The sequence below is a fragment of the Tachypleus tridentatus genome, chromosome 1 (assembly GCF_004210375.1).
Source record: "Tachypleus tridentatus isolate NWPU-2018 chromosome 1, ASM421037v1, whole genome shotgun sequence".
In the NCBI taxonomy this organism is placed as follows: domain Eukaryota; kingdom Metazoa; phylum Arthropoda; class Merostomata; order Xiphosura; family Limulidae; genus Tachypleus; species Tachypleus tridentatus.
This window is the reverse complement of record NC_134825.1, coordinates 118,824,932-118,852,162: the sequence shown is the minus strand read 5'-3', so window position 1 is coordinate 118,852,162 and position 27,231 is coordinate 118,824,932. Positions and strand designations below refer to the sequence as shown.

General features: G+C 39.0%; 1 long non-coding RNA gene across 2 annotated transcripts in view; it reads right to left on the bottom strand.

The window, feature by feature from the left end:
- Positions 1-27,231, bottom strand: part of LOC143222456 (uncharacterized) — a 55,654-nt gene that overhangs the window by 18,357 nt on the left and 10,066 nt on the right. Inside the window, exons 3-4 of one of the 2 annotated variants that reach the window (XR_013012239.1) lie at positions 15,242-15,340; positions 10,403-10,650 (exon numbers count right to left, since the gene is read on the bottom strand). The exons of the other annotated variant lie outside the window; for it this stretch is intronic. This is a non-coding gene — a long non-coding RNA (uncharacterized LOC143222456). Of the gene's footprint in view, positions 1-10,402; positions 10,651-15,241; positions 15,341-27,231 lie in introns of those variants that run through there. 2 annotated transcript variants of the gene reach the window in all.

Here is a 27,231-nt window from a genome sequence, read left to right as displayed (position 1 = left end):
GAGAGTCAACTCATTCAAGCCCAAAGAGAGTCAACTCATCCAGGGCCAAAGAGAGTCAACTCATCCAGGCCCAAAGAGAGTCACCTCATCCAGGCCCAAAGAGAGTCAACTCATCCAGGGCCAAAGAGAGTCAACTCATCCTGGCCCAAAGAGAGTTAACTCATTCAGGCCCAAAGAGAGTCAACTTATCCAGGCCCAAAGAGAGTCAACTCATCCAGGCCCAAAAGAGAGTCAACTCATCCAGGGCCGAAGAGTGCCATTCATACAGGCCCAAAGAGAGTCAACTCATTCAGGCCCAAAGAGAGTCAACTCATCCAGGCCCAAAAGAGAGTCAACTCATCCAGGGCCGAAGAGTGCCATTCATACAGGCCCAAAGAGAGTCAACTCATTCAGGCGCAAAGAGAGTCAACTCATCCAGGCCCAAAGAGAGTCAACTCATCCAGGCCCAAAGAGAGTTAACTCATCCAGGCCCAAAGAGAGTCAACTCATCCAGGACCAAAGAGAGTCAACTCATCCAGGGCCAAAGAGAGTCAACACATTCAGGCGCAAAGAGAGTCAACTCATTCAGGCGCAAAGAGAGTGAACTCATTCAGGCCCAAAGGTAGTGAACTCATCCAGGCCCAAAGAGAGTCAACTCATCCTGGCCCAAAGAGAGTTAACTCATCCAGGGCTAAAGAAAGTCAACTCATCCAGTGCCAAAAGAGTCAACTTATCCAGGCCCAAAGAGAGTCAACTCATCCAGGCCCAAAGAGAGTCAACTCATTCAGGGCCAAAGAGAGTCAACTCATTCAGGCCCAAAGATAGTCAACTCATCCAGGGTCAAAGAGAGTCACCTCATCCAGGCCCAAAGAGAGTCACCTCATCCAGGCCCAAAGAGAGTCAACTCATCCAGGCCCAAAGAGAGATAACTCATCCAGGCCCAAAGAGAGTCGACTCATCCAGGACCAAAGAGAGTCAACTCATCCAGGGCCAAAGAGAGTCAACACATTCAGGCGCAAAGAGAGTCAACTCATTCAGGCGCAAAGAGAGTCAACTCATCCAGGCCCAAAGAGAGTCAACTCATCCAGGCCCAAAGAGAGTCAACTCATCCAGGCCCAAAGAGAGTCAACTCATCCAGGACCAAAGAGAGTCAACTCATCCAGGGCCAAAGAGAGTCAACACATTCAGGCGCAAAGAGAGTCAACTCATTCAGGCGCAAAGAGAGTCAACTCATCAAGGGCCAAAGAGAGTCAACTCATCCAGGGCCAAAGAGAGTCAACTCATCCATGCCCAAAGAGAGTCAACACCATCCAGGCCCAAAGAAAGTCAACTCATCCAGGTCCAAAGAGAGTCAACTCCTCCAGGCCCAAAGAGAGTGAACTCATTCAGGCCCAAAGGTAGTGAACTCATCCAGGCCCAAAGAGAGTCAACTCATCCTGGCCCAAAGAGAGTTAACTCATCCAGGGCTAAAGAAAGTCAACTCATCCAGTGCCAAAAAGAGTCAACTTATCCAGGCCCAAAGAGAGTCAACTCATCCAGGCCCAAAGAGAGTCAACTCATTCAGGGCCAAAGAGAGTCAACTCATTCAGGCCCAAAGATAGTCAACTCATCCAGGGTCAAAGAGAGTCACCTCATCCAGGCCCAAAGAGAGTCAACTCATCCAGGGCCAAAGAGAGTCAACTCATCCAGGCCCAAAGAGAGTGAACTCATCCAGGTCCAAAGAGAGTCAACTCCTCCAGGCCCAAAGAGAGTGAACTCATTCAGGCCCAAAGGTAGTGAACTCATCCAGGCCCAAAAAGAGTCAACTCATCCTGGCCCAAAGAGAGTTAACTCATCCAGGGCTAAAGAAAGTCATCTCATCCAGTGCCAAAAAGAGTCAACTTATCCAGGCCCAAAGAGAGTCAACTCATCCAGGCCCAAAGAGAGTCAACTCATTCAGGGCCAAAGAGAGTCAACTCATTCAGGCCCAAAGATAGTCAACTCATCCAGGGTCAAAGAGAGTCACCTCATCCAGGCCCAAAGAGAGTCAACTCATCCAGGGCCAAGAGAGTCAACTCATCCAGGCCCAAAGAAAGTCAACTCATCTAGGGCCAAGAGAGTCAACTCATTCAGGCCCAAAGAGAGTCAACTCATCCAGGCCCAAAAGAGAGTCAACTCATCCAGGGCCGAAGAGTGCCATTCATACAGGCCCAAAGAGAGTCAACTCATTCAGGCTCAAAGAGAGTCAACTCATCCAGTGACAAAGAGAGTCAACTTATCCATGCCCAAAGAGAGTCAACACCATCCAGGCCCAAAGAGAGTCAACTCATCCAGGGCCAAAGAGAGTCAACTCATCCAGGCCCAAAGAGAGTCAACTCATCCAGGCCCAAAGAGAGTTAACTCATCCAGGCCCAAAGAGAGTCAACTCATTCAAGCCCAAAGAGAGTCAACTCATCCAGGGCCAAAGAGAGTCAACTCATCCAGGCCCAAAGAGAGTCAACTCATCCAGGGCCAAAGAGAGTCAACTCATCCAGGCCCAAAGAGAGTTAACTGATTCAGGCCCAAAGAGAGTCAACTAATCCAGGCCCAAAGAGAGTCAACTCATCCAGGCCCAAAGAGAGTCAACTCATCAAGGGCCAAAAAAGAGTCAACTCATCCAGGGCCAAAGAGAGTCAACTCATCCAGGCCCAAAGAGAGTTAACTGATTCAGGCCCAAAGAGAGTCAACTAATCCAGGCCCAAAGAGAGTCAACTCATCCAGGCCCAAAGAAAGTCAACTCATCAAGGGCCAAAGAGAGTCAACTCATCCAGGCCCAAAGAGAGTCAACTCATCCAGGCCCAAAGAGAGTCAACTCATCCAGGCCCAAAGAGAGTTAACTCATCCAGGCCCAAAGAGAGTCAACTCATCCAGGCCCAAAGAGAGTCAACTCATCCAGGACCAAAGAGAGTCAACTCATCCAGGGCCAAAGAGAGTCAACACATTCAGGCGCAAAGAGAGTCAACTCATTCAGGCGCAAAGAGAGTCAACTCATCAAGGGCCAAAGAGAGTCAACTCATCCAGGCCCAAAGAGAGTCAACTCATCCAGGCCCAAAGAGAGTCAACTCATTCAAGCCCAAAGAGAGTCAACTCATCCAGGGCCAAAGAGAGTCAACTCATCCAGGCCCAAAGAGAGTCAACTCATCCAGGGCCAAAGAGAGTCAACTCATCCAGGCCCAAAGAGAGTTAACTGATTCAGGCCCAAAGAGAGTCAACTAATCCAGGCCCAAAGAGAGTCAACTCATCCAGGCCCAAAGAGAGTCAACTCATCAAGGGCCAAAAAAGAGTCAACTCATCCAGGGCCAAAGAGAGTCAACTCATCCAGGCCCAAAGAGAGTTAACTGATTCAGGCCCAAAGAGAGTCAACTAATCCAGGCCCAAAGAGAGTCAACTCATCCAGGCCCAAAGAAAGTCAACTCATCAAGGGCCAAAGAGAGTCAACTCATCCAGGCCCAAAGAGAGTTAACTCATCCAGGCCCAAAGAGAGTCAACTCATCCAGGCCCAAAGAGAGTTAACTCATCCAGGCCCAAAGAGAGTCAACTCATCCAGGACCAAAGAGAGTCAACTCATCCAGGGCCAAAGAGAGTCAACACATTCAGGCGCAAAGAGAGTCAACTCATTCAGGCGCAAAGAGAGTCAACTCATCAAGGGCCAAAGAGAGTCAACTCATCCAGGCCCAAAGAGAGTTAACTCATCCAGGGCTAAAGAAAGTCAACTCATCCAGTGCCAAAAAGAGTCAACTTATCCAGGCCCAAAGAGAGTCAACTCATCCAGGCCCAAAGAGAGTCAACTCATTCAGGGCCAAAGAGAGTCAACTCATTCAGGCCCAAAGATAGTCAACTCATCCAGGGTCAAAGAGAGTCACCTCATCCAGGCCCAAAGAGAGTCAACTCATCCAGGCCCAAAGAGAGTCAACTCATTCAAGCCCAAAGAGAGTCAACTCATCCAGGGCCAAAGAGAGTCAACTCATCCAGGCCCAAAGAGAGTCACCTCATCCAGGCCCAAAGAGAGTCAACTCATCCAGGGCCAAAGAGAGTCAACTCATCCAGGCCCAAAGAGAGTCAACTCATTCAGGCCCAAAGAGAGTCAACTCATCCAGGCCCAAAGAGAGTCAACTCATCCAGGCCCAAAAGAGAGTCAACTCATCCAGGGCCGAAGAGTGCCATTCATACAGGCCCAAAGAGAGTCAACTCATTCAGGCCCAAAGAGAGTCAACTCATCCAGGCCCAAAAGAGAGTCAACTCATCCAGGGACGAAGAGTGCCATTCATACAGGCCCAAAGAGAGTCAACTCATTCAGGCGCAAAGAGAGTCAACTCATCCAGGCCCAAAGAGAGTCAACTCATCCAGGCCCAAAGAGAGTTAACTCATCCAGGCCCAAAGAGAGTCAACTCATCCAGGACCAAAGAGAGTCAACTCATCCAGGGCCAAAGAGAGTCAACACATTCAGGCGCAAAGAGAGTCAACTCATTCAGGCGCAAAGAGAGTGAACTCATTCAGGCCCAAAGGTAGTGAACTCATCCAGGCCCAAAGAGAGTCAACTCATCCTGGCCCAAAGAGAGTTAACTCATCCAGGGCTAAAGAAAGTCAACTCATCCAGTGCCAAAAGAGTCAACTTATCCAGGCCCAAAGAGAGTCAACTCATCCAGGCCCAAAGAGAGTCAACTCATTCAGGGCCAAAGAGAGTCAACTCATTCAGGCCCAAAGATAGTCAACTCATCCAGGGTCAAAGAGAGTCACTCATCCAGGCCCAAAGAGAGTCACCTCATCCAGGCCCAAAGAGAGTCAACTCATCCAGGCCCAAAGAGAGATAACTCATCCAGGCCCAAAGAGAGTCGACTCATCCAGGACCAAAGAGAGTCAACTCATCCAGGGCCAAAGAGAGTCAACACATTCAGGCGCAAAGAGAGTCAACTCATCCAGGCCCAAAGAGAGTCAACTCATCCAGGCCCAAAGAGAGTTAACTCATCCAGGCCCAAAGAGAGTCAACTCATCCAGGACCAAAGAGAGTCAACTCATCCAGGGCCAAAGAGAGTCAACACATTCAGGCGCAAAGAGAGTCAACTCATTCAGGCGCAAAGAGAGTCAACTCATCAAGGGCCAAAGAGAGTCAACTCATCCAGGGCCAAAGTGAGTCAACTCATCCATGCCCAAAGAGAGTCAACACCATCCAGGCCCAAAGAAAGTCAACTCATCCAGGTCCAAAGAGAGTCAACTCCTCCAGGCCCAAAGAGAGTGAACTCATTCAGGCCCAAAGGTAGTGAACTCATCCAGGCCCAAAGAGAGTCAACTCATCCTGGCCCAAAGAGAGTTAACTCATCCAGGGCTAAAGAAAGTCAACTCATCCAGTGCCAAAAAGAGTCAACTTATCCAGGCCCAAAGAGAGTCAACTCATCCAGGCCCAAAGAGAGTCAACTCATTCAGGGCCAAAGAGAGTCAACTCATTCAGGCCCAAAGATAGTCAACTCATCCAGGGTCAAAGAGAGTCACCTCATCCAGGCCCAAAGAGAGTCAACTCATCCAGGGCCAAAGAGAGTCAACTCATCCAGGCCCAAAGAGAGTTAACTCATCCAGGCCCAAAGAGAGTCAACTCATTCAAGCCCAAAGAGAGTCAACTCATCCAGGGCCAAAGAGAGTCAACTCATCCAGGCCCAAAGAGAGTCACCTCATCCAGGCCCAAAGAGAGTCAACTCATCCAGGGCCAAAGAGAGTCAACTCATCCTGGCCCAAAGAGAGTCAACTCATTCAGGCCCAAAGAGAGTCAACTTATCCAGGCCCAAAGAGAGTCAACTCATCCAGGCCCAAAAGAGAGTCAACTCATCCAGGGCCGAAGAGTGCCATTCATACAGGCCCAAAGAGAGTCAACTCATCCAGGCCCAAAGAGAGTTAACTCATCCAGGGCCAAAGAGAGTCAACTCATCCTGGCCCAAAGAGAGTTAACTCATCCAGGGCTAAAGAAAGTCAACTCATCCAGTGCCAAAAAGAGTCAACTTATCCAGGCCCAAAGAGAGTCAACTCATCCAGGCCCAAAGAGAGTTAACTCATCCAGGCCCAAAGAGAGTCAACTCATCCAGGACCAAAGAGAGTCAACTCATCCAGGGCCAAAGAGAGTCAACACATTCAGGCGCAAAGAGAGTCAACTCATTCAGGCGCAAAGAGAGTCAACTCATCAAGGGCCAAAGAGAGTCAACTCATCCAGGCCCAAAGAGAGTTAACTCATCCAGGGCTAAAGAAAGTCAACTCATCCAGTGCCAAAAAGAGTCAACTTATCCAGGCCCAAAGAGAGTCAACTCATCCAGGCCCAAAGAGAGTCAACTCATTCAGGGCCAAAGAGAGTCAACTCATTCAGGCCCAAAGATAGTCAACTCATCCAGGGTCAAAGAGAGTCACCTCATCCAGGCCCAAAGAGAGTCAACTCATCCAGGGCCAAAGAGAGTCAACTCATCCAGGCCCAAAGAGTTAACTCATCCAGGCCCAAAGAGAGTCAACTCATTCAAGCCCAAAGAGAGTCAACTCATCCAGGGCCAAAGAGAGTCAACTCATCCAGGCCCAAAGAGAGTCACCTCATCCAGGCCCAAAGAGAGTCAACTCATCCAGGGCCAAAGAGAGTCAACTCATCCTGGCCCAAAGAGAGTTAACTCATTCAGGCCCAAAGAGAGTCAACTCATCCAGGCCCAAAGAGAGTCAACTCATCCAGGCCCAAAGAGAGTCAACTCATCCAGGGCCGAAGAGTGCCATTCATACAGGCCCAAAGAGAGTCAACTCATTCAGGCCCAAAGAGAGTCAACTCATCCAGGCCCAAAGAGAGTCAACTCATCCAGGGCCGAAGAGTGCCATTCATACAGGCCCAAAGAGAGTCAACTCATTCAGGCGCAAAGAGAGTCAACTCATCCAGGCCCAAAGAGAGTCAACTCATCCAGGCCCAAAGAGAGTTAACTCATCCAGGCCCAAAGAGAGTCAACTCATCCAGGACCAAAGAGAGTCAACTCATCCAGGGCCAAAGAGAGTCAACACATTCAGGCGCAAAGAGAGTCAACTCATTCAGGCGCAAAGAGAGTGAACTCATTCAGGCCCAAAGGTAGTGAACTCATCCAGGCCCAAAGAGAGTCAACTCATCCTGGCCCAAAGAGAGTTAACTCATCCAGGGCTAAAGAAAGTCAACTCATCCAGTGCCAAAAAGAGTCAACTTATCCAGGCCCAAAGAGAGTCAACTCATCCAGGCCCAAAGAGAGTCAACTCATTCAGGGCCAAAGAGAGTCAACTCATTCAGGCCCAAAGATAGTCAACTCATCCAGGGTCAAAGAGAGTCACCTCATCCAGGCCCAAAGAGAGTCACCTCATCCAGGCCCAAAGAGAGTCAACTCATCCAGGCCCAAAGAGAGATAACTCATCCAGGCCCAAAGAGAGTCGACTCATCCAGGACCAAAGAGAGTCAACTCATCCAGGGCCAAAGAGAGTCAACACATTCAGGCGCAAAGAGAGTCAACTCATCCAGGCCCAAAGAGAGTCAACTCATCCAGGCCCAAAGAGAGTTAACTCATCCAGGCCCAAAGAGAGTCAACTCATCCAGGACCAAAGAGAGTCAACTCATCCAGGGCCAAAGAGAGTCAACACATTCAGGCGCAAAGAGAGTCAACTCATTCAGGCGCAAAGAGAGTCAACTCATCAAGGGCCAAAGAGAGTCAACTCATCCAGGGCCAAAGTGAGTCAACTCATCCATGCCCAAAGAGAGTCAACACCATCCAGGCCCAAAGAAAGTCAACTCATCCAGGTCCAAAGAGAGTCAACTCCTCCAGGCCCAAGAGAGTGAACTCATTCAGGCCCAAAGGTAGTGAACTCATCCAGGCCCAAAGAGAGTCAACTCATCCTGGCCCAAAGAGAGTTAACTCATCCAGGGCTAAAGAAAGTCAACTCATCCAGTGCCAAAAAGAGTCAACTTATCCAGGCCCAAAGAGAGTCAACTCATCCAGGCCCAAAGAGAGTCAACTCATTCAGGGCCAAAGAGAGTCAACTCATTCAGGCCCAAAGATAGTCAACTCATCCAGGGTCAAAGAGAGTCACCTCATCCAGGCCCAAAGAGAGTCAACTCATCCAGGGCCAAAGAGAGTCAACTCATCCAGGCCCAAAGAGAGTTAACTCATCCAGGCCCAAAGAGAGTCAACTCATTCAAGCCCAAAGAGAGTCAACTCATCCAGGGCCAAAGAGAGTCAACTCATCCAGGCCCAAAGAGAGTCACCTCATCCAGGCCCAAAGAGAGTCAACTCATCCAGGGCCAAAGAGAGTCAACTCATCCTGGCCCAAAGAGAGTTAACTCATTCAGGCCCAAAGAGAGTCAACTTATCCAGGCCCAAAGAGAGTCAACTCATCCAGGCCCAAAAGAGAGTCAACTCATCCAGGGCCGAAGAGTGCCATTCATACAGGCCCAAAGAGAGTCAACTCATTCAGGCCCAAAGAGAGTCAACTCATCCAGGCCCAAAAGAGAGTCAACTCATCCAGGGCCGAAGAGTGCCATTCATACAGGCCCAAAGAGAGTCAACTCATTCAGGCCCAAAGAGAGTCAACTCATCCAGGCCCAAAGAGAGTCAACTCATCCAAGCCCAAAAGGATCTTCTCAAGGCAGTACTTGAATATAATGTACTTTTTAAGCATTTTAGGCCACGGTTTCCCTATTTTTCTTACTAGATAGTGAAGCTTCCCCACTAAGAGCATGCATTCTGTTTCTCTAGCGAGAAACAGCGTTTGTTCTCTAGCCTACCAATCGATATTTATAGTCATATTTGTCATAACAAATGAAGCAAATAAGGGTGAGCTAGTAGACTATTATAAAGGAGTTGTTGCCATATTTGAAATGGATGCACACTTATCGATGGAGGTAAAAATATCCCCGTTTACCCCTAAGAAGCCTTTTGCGTACGAACTTACCTTGAACAGCATAAAAAGTTATAAATAAGCGTTGTCATGTTTTTTGTATATCCTCTGTTAACAAAATATGGCGTAGAGTCATTATCTGTCAAATTACCTAATACGTACTACATTCTCTATTAGTAGTACGTTATCGTAAAGTTCTGTTTTTGCTCGATATTCTGAAAAAAAAATGTTCATATTAATTAGAAATATCGTAACTGACAGTCACACTTTTTTTGCAGTTATTCACTTCATCTGACATGTTACAACAATATCTCATAGGCTCTCAAAAGTGTTTCATGAAGTGACATTCTCATGTGATGACTTTTTGTTATTCATATAAACAACTATCGTGAGTTTGCTGAAACTTAACTAATGTATCGAAAAGTGAAGTGGTTATTTTATCCAACAAAAACGAAAGTTACTGTAATAATTCGTTACCTTTCACCAAGGTTTCGCGTTTCCAGCTGTACATTTTTACACGAGTATCTCTGAGAAATTAGACCCAACTTTCTTTAGGCAAGGGATTCAATTACTATCCGGTGTCGAAAACAAAATATATGATTAATAAAATGAAACTATGTGACAAGTTAATGTTCTAAGACTATTTTGCTATTAAAATGTGCTTCAAAACGCCTAAAAGAAAGTGAATATATGATAGGCCTCACTCATGTTCAACAGAAAGAAACTCTACAATAATATTACGTCTAAGACTTGTTCAGACTTGTTCCTAAAAACTGATATGCGAAATGTGTAAAGTATTCCTCGTTAACGGTTGTCGTTAAGGGTGCGAATTTGGTTGTGCTTTAATTTTTATCTTCCATCCACTTTATCTGTTGCTAAATGAGTTATCTACATTCAAGTATCCTTTAGGTATGAATTTAGGTGTTTTAGGTATTTAACACTTCACTCTTAACGTCAATAAAAACCACTGGAAAGTACATTTGAAATTGAACAAAGCTTTGCCATTTCACTATCTTACTAGTATCAAAAGAACATTTTTGCTGATTTCAGAACACAGATAATTCATTTCGAGAATGAGGAAAAAAATGAAACTTTAACTTCGGAAAACATTCACGTATTCAAACTACTATTTTCGTTTATAAAACTTCTACCACACTCCTATTCATCAATCAATCGAAGTTTTATAAAAAAAAAGAATTATAATATTGTTGTTGTTTGCATTATTTCTTAACATGTTCCATAGTTTTGTTAATTTAATAATAAAACACAACGACACAACATTGCATATTTTGGCAAAACCTTTTAGAGTTGGTTTTTTTTTCGATCAACTTTCTGCACACTATAACCTAACGTTTGAAAATATGTTTATTATCAGACGTACGTGATAAGAAATTTAAAATACGTCTTAAGTGTTTCAAGTAGTTGAATAAGGCACAGTATAAATGACAATAACAAAGCAAGGTCATTTTGAAACAGTCATAATTTATTTATAACAATAACAATTGATCATTATATGAGCTACCAAATGGATGAACAATTTTCTCAGAATAATATATGTTTTAAACATTCCAGAATCTTCTAGTATCTCAGTCTAATAAAGCTAAAAAAATCGGTTTCTGATAAGTAAACCCCATAAAACACATTGTTTAGTTATTCTTTGATAGATTGTTTAGGCAGAGGATTTATGATAAAACTTTGTAGAATGGACGACAACTGCCTGTTGTGGAGACACAAGTGTAGATGACGACGTTTCGAAAGCCTTCCGCGTTTCGTCTTGTTTAGTTTATGCTTGGCCAGAAACAAAAACAATTCAAAGTAAAATAATACATTTTACAGTAGTTGCTAAATAACGTTATTAATAAATGAAGGAAAATTTGTTAGAGAAGGTAAGGATACATTTTATGGTGGAAGGGAACATAAAAATTAAAGAAGCCTTGAAAAGGATATATTTTTTTTAACTACGACCTAAGGAACATAGATATACGATATATACGAATCAGTTGTTTGAATAGGGAACTTGAAAGGAGTTGAAACTTTTCTTCATAATAAATCAATGGAAATATGAGATGGCAAACCTATTATTTTGAAAACTACTTCGCCTGGTTCTCCAAATACGTGGATTTCCAAATAACTATCAAAAACACGGATTTTTGACTCAGCTACTGCTTCTAGAATATCAAGTTTCGAACCAGTAATCTACCAAAAATATTCAGAGTTTGATTTTTTCTTTGTTTTGGTTGCGACTTCTCTGTGATAAAGAAAAGACGGCTGACATCGATCTGGTAGAACGTGACGCATAATGACTTAACGGATTACAGAAGAATTTATCCTTTAACTCTGCAGCACGTGACAAGGAGTGAAAAGTGAGAACTGTGGTTGAAACACACGGTTGAGTATAATTAATTGAGCCAGTTAGTGCTGTGGTTTTATTTACGGAGGTTTAAAAATATTAAAACCTGTGAACATGTTGAGCCCATGATGAAACATGAAAACGTTATGTAATATGATGTTTTATGAAAATTCTATACATTTTATACCGGTTATTTTACAATATATAGAATAATGAACATACATTCGACTGTGGTACGAAGAAGAAAAGGTAAACTTAATTTTGTTTAATATAAATTGGTAGCTAAATGTCACGAATTATCAGAATGTAAAAAGTTTGAGTACTCGAGAAATTTTGTTTGAAAAACTTTCAATACAATGATATGTAATTTCACCATATTTTAAATTCACATAATGTTAACAGTTAAACAGATAAATACACATTCATCTCTAAAATATCTCACGATGATAAAAACCTGAGGTTCGATTCTATGCGGTAAACAGAGCGCAGATAGCCAACCTCATAATGTAACTTTGTGTTGAAACGAACAATCAACAGTGTACATATATGCTCGCTTTATTTTAGCGCCATCTATTGAACGATCTATTATTTACAATATATATAATTTCCTTTATTTGTTTTTTCTGGCCTTTAATCATCTGAATGTGTACACATTAATATTTTCGTGTTTATGTATATATATTTAAATATTTTTAATTCAATCTGTAATCAACTTAATTATAAATATGTTTACTTCTTTCTGGTTACACACTATTTGAACAATATACAATACTTACATGTACACTTAATATAATTAAAAAAATATTTCTTAAGTCTTTCAGCTTTATATTGGCAGTATACTTCTCTCTCTGTGAAATGTTGCTAAATAATATTATTTTAAGCAATTGTGACATGATAAGGTTCATCTGATCAAAGCAGTTTACATGTATAAAACACCCAAGTTGTTTGTTTAATATATAAAGTATTACTTCATAGATGGAACGTAAAAATACCAAAAATACGTTTAAACAATTAACAATAAAGTATATAAGATAGAACAATAATAATTACAAAATCAACTCATCGCTCACTAAACAGGCCCAGCATGACCAGGAGGTTAAAGTACTCGACTCGTAATATGAGGGTCGCGGGTTCGAATCTCCGTCACACCAACCATGCTCACCCTTTCAACAATAAGGGCGTTATAATATGACGGTCAGTCCCACTATTCGTTGGCAAAAGAGTAGCCCAAGAGTTAACGGTGAGTGGTGATGACTAGCTGCCTTCCCTGTACTCTTACATTGCTAAATTAGGGACGGCTAGCACAGATAGTTCTCGTGTAGCAAACCAAACCACAGTTCCTTACTTGTTTTGTCTTACTCAGCACCGAAACATGAATATTTTCATCAACAATTTGTATTTTCCAGCCATCTAATAACTAAGAAAATTCATTCGAGTACCACGCTGACGCGAAAAATAAACATTCCAAAGAGTCTACACACTTTTCAAGATTTGAATTTTGCATAAATTTCTGAGGTAGTCGTTCGTAATTTTACAGTCAAACACTAGAGAGAAGGAAGGCAATAAGTTATCACTACCCACCACCAATTCTTGGGCTGCTCTTTTATCAATGATGGTGAGACTGACCGAAACTCTAATGATCCATGACTGAAAGGATAAGCACGTGTGATGGGTCAGGAATTCCTTTCCGCGATCCTCAGGTTGCGACTCAAGCGCCCCCTACCACATGGCCATGGGAAATCTTCTTTGGAAGAAGCTTATCCTATTGTTTTCAGAGATTTTTGGATTATGTTGCATTGAAAGATTTATAGTTTGAATGTATATTGTTTCTGCTAAACGTATAGATGCTTTTTGCACGAACTATGTTGTTTTTTTAAATCATATTTGAGCTATTTCAAAACTATGAAATATCTCAACGTTGAATAGTTTGAAATAAAAAATAAAATATTTTTATGAGAATCGTGTGCTTGAAACACGACTTAAGAATTAAGTGTCTGTGTTTTCTTACAACAAAGTCACATCGGGCTTTTTGCTGAGTCTACCAAGTGGAATTGAACTCCTGATTGTTGCGCTAAAATCCGTAGACTTACCGTTATAGCAGTGGGGGACTAACAATTATACACGAACATAAATATTCTTGAATTTCAATCACAAGTTGCGCTTCGCTAGTTATATCTCTCAATCAGTTGGCTTGGTTTGGTTTGAATTTCGCGCAAAGCTACTCAAAGGCTATCTGCGCAAACCGTCCCTAATTTAGGAGTGTAAGACTAGAGGAAAGGCAGCTAGTCACCACCACCCACCCACAACTCTTGGACTACTCTTTTACCAACGAATAGTGGGATTGACCGTCACGTTACAATGCACCCACGGCTGAAAGGGCGAGCATGTTTGGTGCGAGGTGGATTCGAACCCGCGACCCTCAGATTATGAGTCGAACGCCTTAACCCACCTGGCCATGCCGGGTCCCCGGTTAATCATCAAAGTATATTGCACCAATATTTTTACTGGTAAAGAAACGTTGATAATATGTTGAGCTTTTATATATATGTGTATATTCAATGATTCGAACCCGTGATTCTCAAATTACGAGTCGAGTGCATTAAACACCTAGCCATATAGAGATTTTTCTCACACTTTTTTATTATAGTTTTCTTGTTACACTTTCTCAATCTCCAGCTTACCTAGATATACGTTGTGTATTAAAAAGAAATATTTGAAGCTGGTTCGTTTCCATTTTCAGTTTCAGGTTTCTAATCGTTATTTTCGTGGCGAAAAATTTACAAGAAAACTGGAATTCATTTTTATCTTTTCTTGAGAAATGTCGTGTTTATGTTTCTCAACATCTGGATGGGTGCCAGATGACGACCATACAAATTGAAAATAGCTCTGCAGCTTAGTTTTTATTAAAAATGTTCCATCGTAAAGTTGTTATGTCCAAAGTGTATCACTCCTCTATGAATTTTTCCCATAATCCGGCTATTTTAAGAAAATGATGATTTTCTATGGCCAGTTTCAAATACCAAAACAACCAGAAATTCACTGTATTGTTTTGCTTATGGAGTATCGAATCCTTTTTCACTAGCTTAGGATGTTCGATGATTGGACTAATATTATCGTGGATGAACGCAGTTTGTGGTGATTTATATTTACTGATTTACAACGCTGAAATTAAAGATCCGATTCCCCTCGGTGGACACGCACATTCTTAATTTTTAAAACATCGTTTTAAAAGCTTCTTGTTTCACGTTAAACTTAAAAATTTCTATTAAACATTTGTATTTTATTACATAGAATAACATGTACGTCGATTTCATTTTCTAACTGCTTGATAGGCCTGGCATAGCCAGGTGGTTAAAGCACTTAATTCGTAAACCCAGGGTCGCGGGTTCGAGTCTCCGTCATACCAAACATGCTCGCCCTTTCAGCCGTGGGGGCGTTATAATTTGACGGTCAATCCCACTATTCGTTGGTAAAAGAGTAGCCCAAGAGTTGGCGGTGGGTGGTGATATTCAGAAGAAAATGTCTGAAGTAATAAAAAGCCGTAAAGAAATAATCTTATACGCACTTCTAAGAATATATTAATTTAGTGTTTGGTTTTTAATTTTGCCCAGAGCTACAGGAAGGCTATTTGCGCTAGCCATCCCTAATTAATTAGTGTACGACAAGAGGGAAGACCGCTAGCCATCCCTAATTAATTAGTGTAAGACAAGAGGGAAGACCGCTTGTCATCACCACCCACCGCCAACTCTTGGGCTAGTCTTTTCACCAACGAATAGTGGGGTTGATCGTCATATTATAACGTCACCACGGCTGAAAGGGCGAGAGTGTTTGGTGTGATAGGGATTCGAACCCGCAACCCTCAGATTACGAGTCGAGCACCTTAACCACCTAGGGAAATAATAGAAAGAACAAAACACCATGAGAAATTTGATAGAATACTGATTAAAAATAATCTTATTATATTTTTGATATCTTTGAAAGAGATTTATTTTTGTTTTAAAAGCATAAAAATAGATAGAAATTCTTCACCCTATGATTGGTTGACACGCACGTCAATCCACCAGAAATGAAACTCATTAATGAACCTCAAACTGTCATTTTGGTAAAAATGGTTTTCAAGCGACGTCCCTGAAACAGTGAATAATCAAAAATATATTAACAAAATATAATATATTTACTTATCTAAATAAAAGTATTATTATTTTTTTATTGCTACATACGACAGAGACGTCCGATTGTAATATCCAGAGACGGCTACCATCTTGAAAACATGAAAGTTATTAACATGGTGTCAAGCTGTCTCTGTGACTAACCAGTCCTCGTCTCTCTTAGTTTAGTTAAGAGTTGAAAAAATGCGTTTTACATTCACGTGATCTACCAGTGGGTCAACGGTATGTCTGCCAATTTCAAAGATAGAAATTGGGTTTAGATACTCGTGGTGGGTAAAGCTAAGATAACCCACTATGTAGTTTTGTGCTTAACTTCAAATAAGCAGTTTAATTCTAAGTGTGTGTTTTTGTATGTGACGTAGCAAATTCTACCTGTATTTTTTGATAATTTTGTTTACCGCACAATTCTTTTTCCTTCTATCGTTTTGTTGATGTAGTAATTGTACAGAGATACTATAGTGCTGAATCACCTTCTAGCTAGAGAAAGATTTCAATATGTATGTTTCCATTATGAAACTGACATAAGCTTCTTTTAACGGTAACGTACAGGTACTAATGTTGGGAAAGACTGTGTAGGTGTATGGTAATATCTAGACACTTGAGATGTAGTCTCTGGGTCTAAGCACTAAATAAAAAGCCTTCCTTGAACGTTAAAACGACTTAGCTTAGGAGATACAATTCAAAATACGAGTATTGTTAGTTATTGCTCAGTATTGTTCTTAATACCAAGAAGTGATTTAATTTTGAAACGTTGTGTTATTTTCTGTTTTGCATGAAATTCAATAAACAAAAAATGGAGTAATTATATTTGTTTCCCAGGTTTTCTCGCAACCCAAATTCACTGTTTAAAACAACGATATTAACAACACTAGTTTCAATACCTTATGAAAACACTTGCTTTTCAAATACGTCTAAGACAATTGTATTACCCATGAGATTACGTTACATATATTAATCATTACAATTGACTGTGTACTCAAGCAAAAGCTGTGTATCAGCTTAAGAGAAAGAAATCAATGTAATGACTTTTCCTCAATGTTTGAAGTCTCAGCAGCGACCTCTCTGTCTTTGACTTGTTATTGATCAACTAGTTGAAAGGTTGTAAAGAACGTGCCTCAGTCACAAAAAAAGACAGTTCCTCCATCGAAGCAGAAAGTATTAATAATGTCTACGGAGGGTAAGATATATCAGAGAAAAAATCAAACCATAAAACTTTTTAAAGGCGACAGATCTGTTCGTTAATACAGTGTTATATTTATGTTTTTAGGCTTTGTGTTTTTCAGTATAAACAATAACAAAATGTGATATTTTTGTACATATATAAACAGTATTTTACCCAGGTCTTTCTTCCTTAAGTACGCTCGACTCGTAATATCAAGGTCGAAGGTTCTAATCCCCGTCACACCAAACATGTTTGCCCTTTCAGCCGTGGGGGCGTTATATTGTGGCGATCAATCCCTCTACTCGTTGGTAAAAGAATAGCCCAAGAGTTGGCGGTGAGTGGTGATGGTTAGCTGTCTTCCCTCTAGTATTACACTGCTAAATTAGGGACGGCTAGCGCAGATAGCTCTCGTGTAGCTTTGCGCGAAATTCAAAACAAACTAAATCTTTTGTACATTTTTTTCTATAATGTATTTTATCATTATAACAAAAGTAAATTAGAAGTAAAATGTGGTAAAGACAATATTATATATTTATATATATTTTATATATTAACTTTTTACAATTATATAATTTTCCAATGTGTAACACAGGTACGGTTTTTGTCACTTTTGTTCACGATATATGTTTTGTCAAAATTATAAATGATCTAACATTTAAAGTTCCAGATAAACAAAGTACAAATTGTGAACAAGTTGCAAAATGTTAGTTACGTACCAAATTCACCGCATGAAATTTAATAGCATGTCTTTTCTATCTTTTATTTTGATTAAAAAATTCTTCAAATTATTTTGCTTATTCTAAATTTAACCAGTTTTGCATAACATATGAATCCAGAGACCTACTAGGTGACTTCGTTTTTGCAGCATGTGTTACTTAATGATGCCTATGTTATATACTGAAATAACGTGTTTTTGACTTGCTTTTCATTATAAAATTTTATTAAAAAATTTGTGTCGTAGGGTTGTGTGTAATTCTAACCTGAACTCATGACTCAGAAATTTGAAAGTATGTTATACTCTATTGTTCTAGTCATTTTGTGTCTTTATTCTTTGTTACTGATAATGTCTATTCTACACAAAATGATATTTTAATAGCATAACATATCGATTTTAATATCCATTACTTGCCGAACGACACTATTTAGAAGCTCTGTTATTACAATACAGACTGTGATAATTTTCTTTAAAAATCATCAATGTATCTGTTGGTTACCACGGTTTTATCCAGGGATTTATATTATTATACAGGCCCGGCATGGCCAAGCGTATTAAGGCGTGCGACTCGTAATCTGAGGGTCGCGGGTTCGCATCTCCGTCCATCCAAACATACTTACTTTTTCAGCCGTGGGGGCGTTATAATGTGACGATCAATCCCACTATTCGTTCGTAAAAGAGTAGCCCAAGAGTTGGCGGTGGGTGGTGATGACTAGCTGCTTTCTCTCTGGTCTTACACTACTAAATTAGGGACGGCTAGCACAGATAGCCCTCGAGTAGCTTTGTGCGAAATTCAAAAAAACAAACAAACAAATTATTATGTCTTTTCGTCAAAGTTTATATGGGTTAGCATGAACAAAATAACATGATTTGAAATACTACAAGTATGCACATGTATCATAGGGCTAAGCTATCTTCAAAAGCCAATTGTTTTCTGGGCTATGTAAAACCTCCTAGTTTGCCAAAAGAAATAATACAGGCTACCACGTGGAATATAATGGAGTTTATTAATCCCAACAAAACTGACTAAAATAAACACTTGCCTTCTATATTGATTAAATATAGGTTAGTAGAACAGGCATCCACAGTCTGTTTGCCAAGCCTGTTAACACTTGGACCAGAAACCTTAGTTCCTCTTTGCATGATGTATGGGCCACCACCACAAAAAAAAGATCCCAATCTTCTCAAGAGCATGTAGAGATGATTGACGTGGCCATTTCATACAAACTTGCCTGACGATAACTCTACAAATGAAGCATGTTCACTAAAGAATTGCTATCATCAGATGGTAAAAGAACAGATATCAGATGCAGCAACAAGGTGTGATTATGCTAGACTGGTCTTTACCTAAGACTCGGACAAGGTGAAAATTTAATTTATAAGCTGAAATAAGCATATGGTGTACGAAGACATGAAGAACATACTAATAAACTGTGTCCAAGTGAAAATATGAAGTTACCAGGAGCTTGAAGAGAAAGCCAATAAGTCAGAGGAAAGTGAGAACACATTGAGAATACCACATCCTTTGTGGAATAGCTACTTGCTCACACTAATAACTGTCTTGTCTTTACTAACCATTTAGTGTAAACATTGTCTTTCTAATAAACTTGGCTTATTGCGAACAATGTCTTGAGGTGCACTGTGTAATGATGCTACAGGTACCACACGTGAAATGAACTATTTTATGTTGGAAAGCAAGATATAGTAGCTTAGCCGATTTCCTGTCCAAAGATGGTTCAAGTTACGATGCTATCTAACTTTACACTGGTATAGCCATAGATGTGGTAATCAAAGCAGAAGTAACTGAGACTGGCAGTAATGCTGGGAATGGCTTCATCACATCTCGTTTTAAAGCCAGTTTGTGGCTGTCTATATATCTGATATTATTGGTTAGAGACTGTGCAAACAAACTAGATCTAATTCAATGAGATGTATAAATATGTTAACGTATTTGTGGAACCAGAAAGCCAATTGAATTTAATAATACTGAATCATCAAAATATAGACACAGGTGGCACGTGTCTTTTTATGTATCTGTTTTGCTCTTTCAGTTTAGCAAAACCTAAACCATAGAGGGTGTTAAATGATGGACGCATAACATATTTGTGAAATGCTTAATTATCTCTAACAATGATTGGCAGGAAGAAGCAAAATATGTTAAGGTTCTTTGTTGATTGTACACAGGTAAATGTGGCAGCTTGCACTGATGGTTTTCCTTTATCGTGAACAGATGAATGCCTGGATGCATTTAGAGACTTCCCATTGGTTATATACCTGACATTCGGGTACTGGTATCATGACATGTAATATAGTAATATCCACCATCATTCAAATATAAATCTGATCATTCATTCTAATCCCCCAAGCTTCCTCTTTAGTCAGAGAACCAACAATCGGATATATCCATGGATAAATAGCAATATTTAATGAAAACAGGTCAGTATTTTCAATTTTGAAGGACAGAGAGGAACGTGTACGATAGTTATAAATTCACACCTTCTGAGCACAAATCCTGTACAAATTAAGAAAGATTACTAGTAGTTGCCATCTGGGTTTAAAACGTGTCATCCAATTTTTACTGGTAGGAGATTTAATGTTCAAATGGATCTTGCTTTGTTGAAATCTTTAAATATCCAGAATGGATGATAACTCGTTCAATAATAATATTGAAAGAATATGACTTTGTCGTACTGCATTGCTCAGGCTTATAACAGGGACATAGGGATACCTGTTCATCTGCATGGATCATCATCATCTCATCATCTGCCACTCAATTCCATTAAGGAACATAGGGCCGCAATCACTTGCGGATTTTCAACAGGTATTTACGTGAGTAGGTTGTTAGCCAAATGCACCGAGCCGTCCCTAATTTAGCAGTGTATGACTAGAGGGAAGGCAGCTAGTCATCATCACCCACCGCCAACTCTTGGGCTACTCTTTTACCAACGAATAGTGGGATTGACCGTCACATTATAACGCCCCCACGGCTGGGAGGGCAAGCATGTTTGGCGCGACGCGGACGCGAACTCGCGACCCTCGAATTAGGAGTTCTACATGGATAGATCCTGTCTATTTATAGAATGTTCTGATTCATAGATCCTGTCTGTTTATGGAATGTTCTGATTCTGAAATTGACGTGGAAGATAAAACCATTCCCACTATGGCCAGCTCAAGCTCTGATGTCTGAGATTCTGAATGTGGACCAATGACTTGGTCAATACTTTAGAACTTCTGGGATGAGCTACTGAAACACCTAAATCCAGCTTGAGCATTCCATGCGTGCTGTATAGTTAATACCTGACCAGTACAAATAGAGGAAAGTAGTATATGTTCAGATATGGCATTTAATCTACTGTATTGCCACTATAGACCCTGAACAATGGTTTTCCAAATGTATTCTAGCTAAAGATCCCAAGACTTCTAAAGTAAGATAAAAGATTGGGTAGACTTTGCACAATAAAAAATTGGAGAGAACAATGGTTTTATATAAACCAGTATTAAAACCTGATGACATTTTTTTCTGAGTGATTGCATTTGAGACGAAATACTTGGTAATGCTGTGAGAAGTGTACAGTGTGTGCTGCCAGAAGTAAAGACCTGGTTAAGGCAGGGCTAACTACAAAAGATAGTTCTTGTACCTCCTATACAGACTGTAGCCCTTAAATCTGCTTGTATCTTCCTAGGAACTGAGAAAGGCCATCAGTAAGTGTTTGTTGTCATCAACTATTTCATAAAGTTAGCTGAGGGTTATCCACCTGTTGATACATTACCATATCAAGTAACTAGTATGTTGATGGAGCATTGGATAACACAATTTAGTGTTCCATGTCTGAGAATTAATTCAACTGTTCACTGAATTTTTAAACTGTTAAACCTGCACATTACCTTATCATTTCCACTCAGATGGTTTAATAGAAGAGGTGATATAAACTACTAATAATCTACAGTATGTAATCATTGTGTTCAAAATCAAATATACAGAGGAATACTGGCTGGTCATGTTTAAGCAGGAATTACTGTTTTCTGCCACCAGACATGCGACATTGTCAACAGGAATACGAATAGTGGATAAGGTCTAATTAGTCAATCTACACAAGTTTTTTTCTTTCAACAATTGGAAGATGCAGAGAGATGAAATTCAATGGCATAATGGCGAAATAACTAATGAATTATTACAAAGGCTAAGTATTTCTGTTGTTTTCTGGCAGGGAATAGTTCTCTGATAGACTGGTCCATTGACATATGAGTTGCAGAGGATATGAGGTGAACAAAACTATGTTGAAAGTGTTTATAGGTTGCATCCATAAATCACAAATGAATTTCTTCTACACTTGCTCGATTAACCTGTTGACTGCCAAGAATATCAGCTGCAACAATAAATCTAATACTTCTTAATTTTGTGACTTTTTCTTGACGCCATTTTGGATCGAAAGTGAAACAATTTGTAAGTAGGTCAAATGCATATATGGTGCTGACACCTAGCGTTGAAGTTAGGTATTATTGAGAACGAATTAACTCGTCCGTATCACTGTGTTACCGATCGGTTGGACTAGTTATCTCGTCTACGGTAATGAACAGGTTAAGAGTCATAAGATGAAACTAATGAATCAGTAAAAGAAGAAACAGTTCTCTTAAGTTATAGTGAGAACCAGCTGTAAGTCCTCATGTGGCTGTTTGCCAGATGAAGGAACGCAATATCAAGAAGCAAATTATATCTCTTAGCTGGTCGAACAATCAAACATCCAGTTGATACGAGTGGGACTAGTTTACCATCTAGCGTTAGAACAGACTTCTTGTAAAATTACAAAATGAAAAGACATAATAATTATTTTATTATAAATCTACTGCTTTTGAATAATATGTAGTCAGGAAAATTTTTAAGATTACTTGGTACCAGTCTAAACCCACCTGGCGATACCGGGCCTCTCTTCTAGCTGCTTTAGTTTCTTTGTTCTTTCAAGAGGTAATGATATATATATTACACGTTTGTTATTTTAACTCAAAACCAAGCCGAAAAAAATATAAAAACGTTGTCAACTGAAAAAATCTCTCATTACAAGCTACAATGTGGGATTATAAAATGTACACAACATAGACTTATACATGAGAACAACAAACTTTGTTTCAAAATATTCTTGGCAAAACATGTATTTATTAGTATATTTAAGTGTTAGGCTATCGTGTTTTTTGTTGGTTTTTTGGCTCAGAATTAACAGTACATTATCGAAAGCTAAAGGTTTACAATAAAACAGTATGAGGCTTAAGCTACAAACTCTCTGCTTTAGCAAACTTGCGTAAAACGGCCCGGCATGGCCAGGTGGTCGCGGGTTCAAATCCTCGTCACACCAAACATACACGCCCTTTCAGCCGTGATGACGATATAATGTGACGGTCAATACCATTATTCGTTGGTAAAAGAGTAGCTCAAAAGTTGGGGTGGGTGGTGATGACTAACTGCCTTCCCTCTAGTCTCACACTACTAAATTAGGACGGCTAACGCAGATAGCTCTCGAGTAGCTTTGCGCGAAATTTAAAAGAAAACAATCGGTTCGGTGAACTCGATATGTATTGAAGCTTTAATTATACGCAAAATGTCTTACAAAGTTGTTTTCTCCCCATAGTTTTAAAATCTTCTAAAAACCTTATATATTAGTATCTGCACTTTCTGTTTGTGTATTTTAGATATTTATCAATTATGCTGATTAATTTTGTCACATAACAGGTTATTTCTGTACTTGATATTTGTTTTGTTTTTTTACAAGTTTTACTCCAAATATAAATGTCGGCTCGGCATAGCCAGGGGGTAAAAGCGCTCAATTCGTAATCTGAGGGTCGTGGGTTCGACTCTCTCTCACCCCAAACATGCTCGCCCTTTCAGTCGTGGGAGCTTTATAATGTGACAGTCCATCCCACATTTCGTTGGTAAAAGAGTAGCCCGGCAGTTGGTGGTGATGACAAGCTGCCTTCCCTCTAGTCTTACACTACTAAATCAGGGACAGCTAGCGCAGATAACCCTCGTGTAGCATTGCGCGAAATTCATAACACACCTGCAAATATATTTTTAACAAAATTGGATATGTAAATGAAAGATATACCCCTGATAGTTGTTTATTACGTTGTCACTTAGAGCATTATATTTCACAAATGGTATAGAGTAAAAAAACGACATCTAGTGTAACAGTTTCACTTGGTCTCATTTACAACACATTTCAGTAATTTTATCAGCTCCTAAACATCAATATTTGTTAAGATTTTACAGAAAAATTTATATGCGAAATTAATGTAGTTGTAACCAAAAATATTTATTGTCCTGAATTTTTCATTCTCTTATTTTGGAACATAAATTATACTGTTTGTAAATTACATTATTTTTTACGCTAACTAAATTATACTTTGTAATCCTTCAAATTAATCAAGATAAATCGTAATTTCATGATAGCTGTAAACAGCAGTACATCATAACAAATTCCGTATTTCTTGAAGTAACCGGTAAGTTCAAAATTAAACAATGGGAAATTAAAAAATAGTTTCTACTTAAAACAATATACCACGTGTTGCATCTTAAAGAATGTCCATAAGTAAAGTAAGTTCAAAATTAAACAATGAGAAATCAAAAAATAGTTTCTACTTAAAACAATATACCACGTGTTGCATCTTAAAGAATGTCCATAAGTAAATGCTGTTTTATTGACTTTAAGTGTAGAATAGCATTTTCCACTTTGATACGTTCTCTTTTCTAAGCAAGTTTGTTTTTCAAAGAGTGGTAATTCTAAGTGCATTTCTTGTCAAGAAAAATCTATTGAGTATCACTGATTGTTGGCGGTTTTTGAAACGAGTTACGATTATCTCTGTTTCAAGGCATTCTTCAGAAGATGGATGTTGTGTTTCATTGAAAATCGATGGAACTCGAACTAGGAACAACCGAATTTGAACACGAGAACTAAAATAAATATTGTTTTTTTTTTAAATCAAATCTACACATTTTTTACAAAAATACAAGCAGTTAACTAAGCACCTGACTTACCATTTTTATTTATTTTAAGACTGTTATCTATTTAAATACAATATATATGTGTATTATGAGATTTATTTATATAATTCTGATGGCAAATAACTTTATAAGAACTTTATTTTAAAATATGACTGCTTTCATATCCTGCATTTAAAGTTGGGTTTTAAGTAAAATATTTTAGAACTTTAAAGTTAAAAATTTAAATGATCTACAAGACTAAAATTAATTCATATGATAATATAATTTAATATATCAATTGTAAATACATAGGAATGAATGTTTTTTAAGAAAAAAGTTTTATAATACATTATACACCTGTACGTAAATATTAATATATAAGGGATACATATCTATATATAACAAGTGCGTGTGCATGTTTAAGGCAGTTTGTAACACACTTACTATACATTCCATATTCTATTTCATAATTAGATTCATGTCCAGGTGGTTAAGGCACTCGACTCGTAATCTGAGGTAGCGGGTTCGAATCCCGCTTACACTAAACATGTTTGTCCTCTGAGCCGTGTGGGCGTTTTAATATGACAGTCACTCCCACTTTTCATTCGTAAAAGAGTAGCCCAAGAGTTGGCGGTGGGTGGTGATGACTAGTTGCCTTCCCTCTAGTCTTACATTACTAAATTAGGGACGGCTAGCAAAGATAGCCCTCGAGTAGCTTTGTGGAAAATTCAAAAACAAACAAACCTTATTACATTTTAATAGCGTATACAGATAAGACTGTTACATGAGAGACCAGATTATAAATAATACTAATGATTACCACCGCGTGTCTTATATTATGTTTTCAAGATTTACTAGAAATAAAGCTTACTTTGGAAAAATCTAGGCTTTTGTCGTTTTTACCTCACTTATATTATACGCTCCACCAACATAACTATTAACTTGAGAATTGTTTTCTTACTTATGCCATGGTTATTACAAAGCTCAATAAATCAACAAAATATATCAAAATTAAAACATTATTTGAAAGTATAGTTAATTCTGTAGATGTATATTTTTGTCAAACTAAAACTATTGTTATTATTTATTAAGAAGATATATATATGGCGGTCCAGAGTTAAGTCTGAAAACATATAACCGTTAACGTCAATAACAAACAAAGGGAAAGTTTACAGAGAAGAAATATTTGAGTTACGTAGGAAAAAGTGCTCAGGCCCACTTTGTTTCAGGGTTGTGTTACAATGTTAACAGATGGCAAGTAATACATGTTTTGAACAAAACATTTTAGTGGGTGAGTAACACTTGCCTATTTCACTTCTTTGCATAATTCAAGTTAAAACATGAGTTATTGTTAAACTTTGTGGTGTGATGGATTTACTATTATACATGCATTATAATATCAATCATTGTTTCAGTTCAATATATTTTAAGAAATACATGTAACTTATATTGTTAAATCTGTATTGCAAAATTCCCACCTATTCACTAGAGTTGTAGTAAATTCTCAGATGTAAATGACCAACAACGTACTGTGTGTGTATGTAAATACCAGTGGTTACCAGTATTGTTTCCGTAGCTGAAGTTTATCTCAAGCTTATAGAAGGAAACAAAAGCAACGCAAAGAGACTACATATTTTTTAGTTTGCTACAGTTAGGAAGCTACAAGTATTTGACCAGGAACACTTTTAGATATCCAATATTATAAACAGTTAGTTTACTAAGAAAGCATTATATAATTTCAGATGTGAAAAACTCATATGTGATCGACGAAAAGCTAGCTATCTCTTTGTAAGTGAAATGTACTGATAACAATTCAGAATTAATTCGCTTATCGTGAATGGTTGATAAAATATCCAGTTGCAGAGAAGATAAAAGGAAAATCAATTTTGTTTGCAAACTTGTAAAACTTTTGTATATAAATCATTATAAGTAATAGCTATTTGTAACAACCGTTATTCTAAATTTATTATTGTTTGTAGATTAAAATATTTGTATTAAGAAATAAAACTTTGCGTGTGAAATGAGTCTTGCTCAGTTTTAGGTTATTTGAGATCGTAATACGTAATATAATGAATAGGAAATTCGTAGGAGATAAATTATAATACGTCACAGTAAGCCTGACCAAACTGGAAATAAAACACTGTAATATAAGTTAAAAAGTCTCCATTGAAACACTTGTTAAATATTTGCATGACAGAAAGTGAATGATATAATTTAACAAGAAAAGGATCCTCGGTCCAACAATAATAGATAGATTCCATAGAATTCTTAAACCAAAAAGACAAAAAGGAAAATTTTGCAACAGGACCAGATGGTATGAGAGCTCTGAAACAAAAACTCTCTCCAAGCAAGAGAAGGCAGAGATAGCTGAAATGGATAATTTGTCAGTGATTGGAGGGAAAATAGAAAAGGGCTTTAGAGATTGTTCTACGGAAGTTTTAATGATGAAACCCTTGAATAACCATTGTATACAGAAGGCATATATATTAATATTAATGATAAAGGTATGTGTGAGGTTTATGTAGAAATGTAGCAGTATAACGTTTTTTACGATATGTGGAGAAGAAAGACTGTTAACCTTTCAAAGTCAGAACGGTAATACTAAAGAAGGTCATAACCCCGAATATCTGAGCAGTAATGCATGTAAATATTACACAGCTGTGGTGTTTTGATATATGTCTTTTCTAACATAAATACATTGCCTCTCTAACAACAAAATTAAATACTGTGGAATATTTGTTGGACATTTTCTTACGACTAATAATGACAATGCTGGACATCAGATTGTGTCAATTGAAATTTGTCTAATGGAGGTGTGAAATATATGAAATCAGCTCTGGTTTTGCAACAAAGATTCACCTATTTCCTGTCTTCCGCATCGTATACACCCTTAGTATGGTCATTAGAATAGAAAGCTAGATGTAACACCAAATAAATATTTGTTGGACAATTGTGTGGTCAAATCGTTTTGTTAGAAATTTAAGTAAATAAAAAAATCACTCA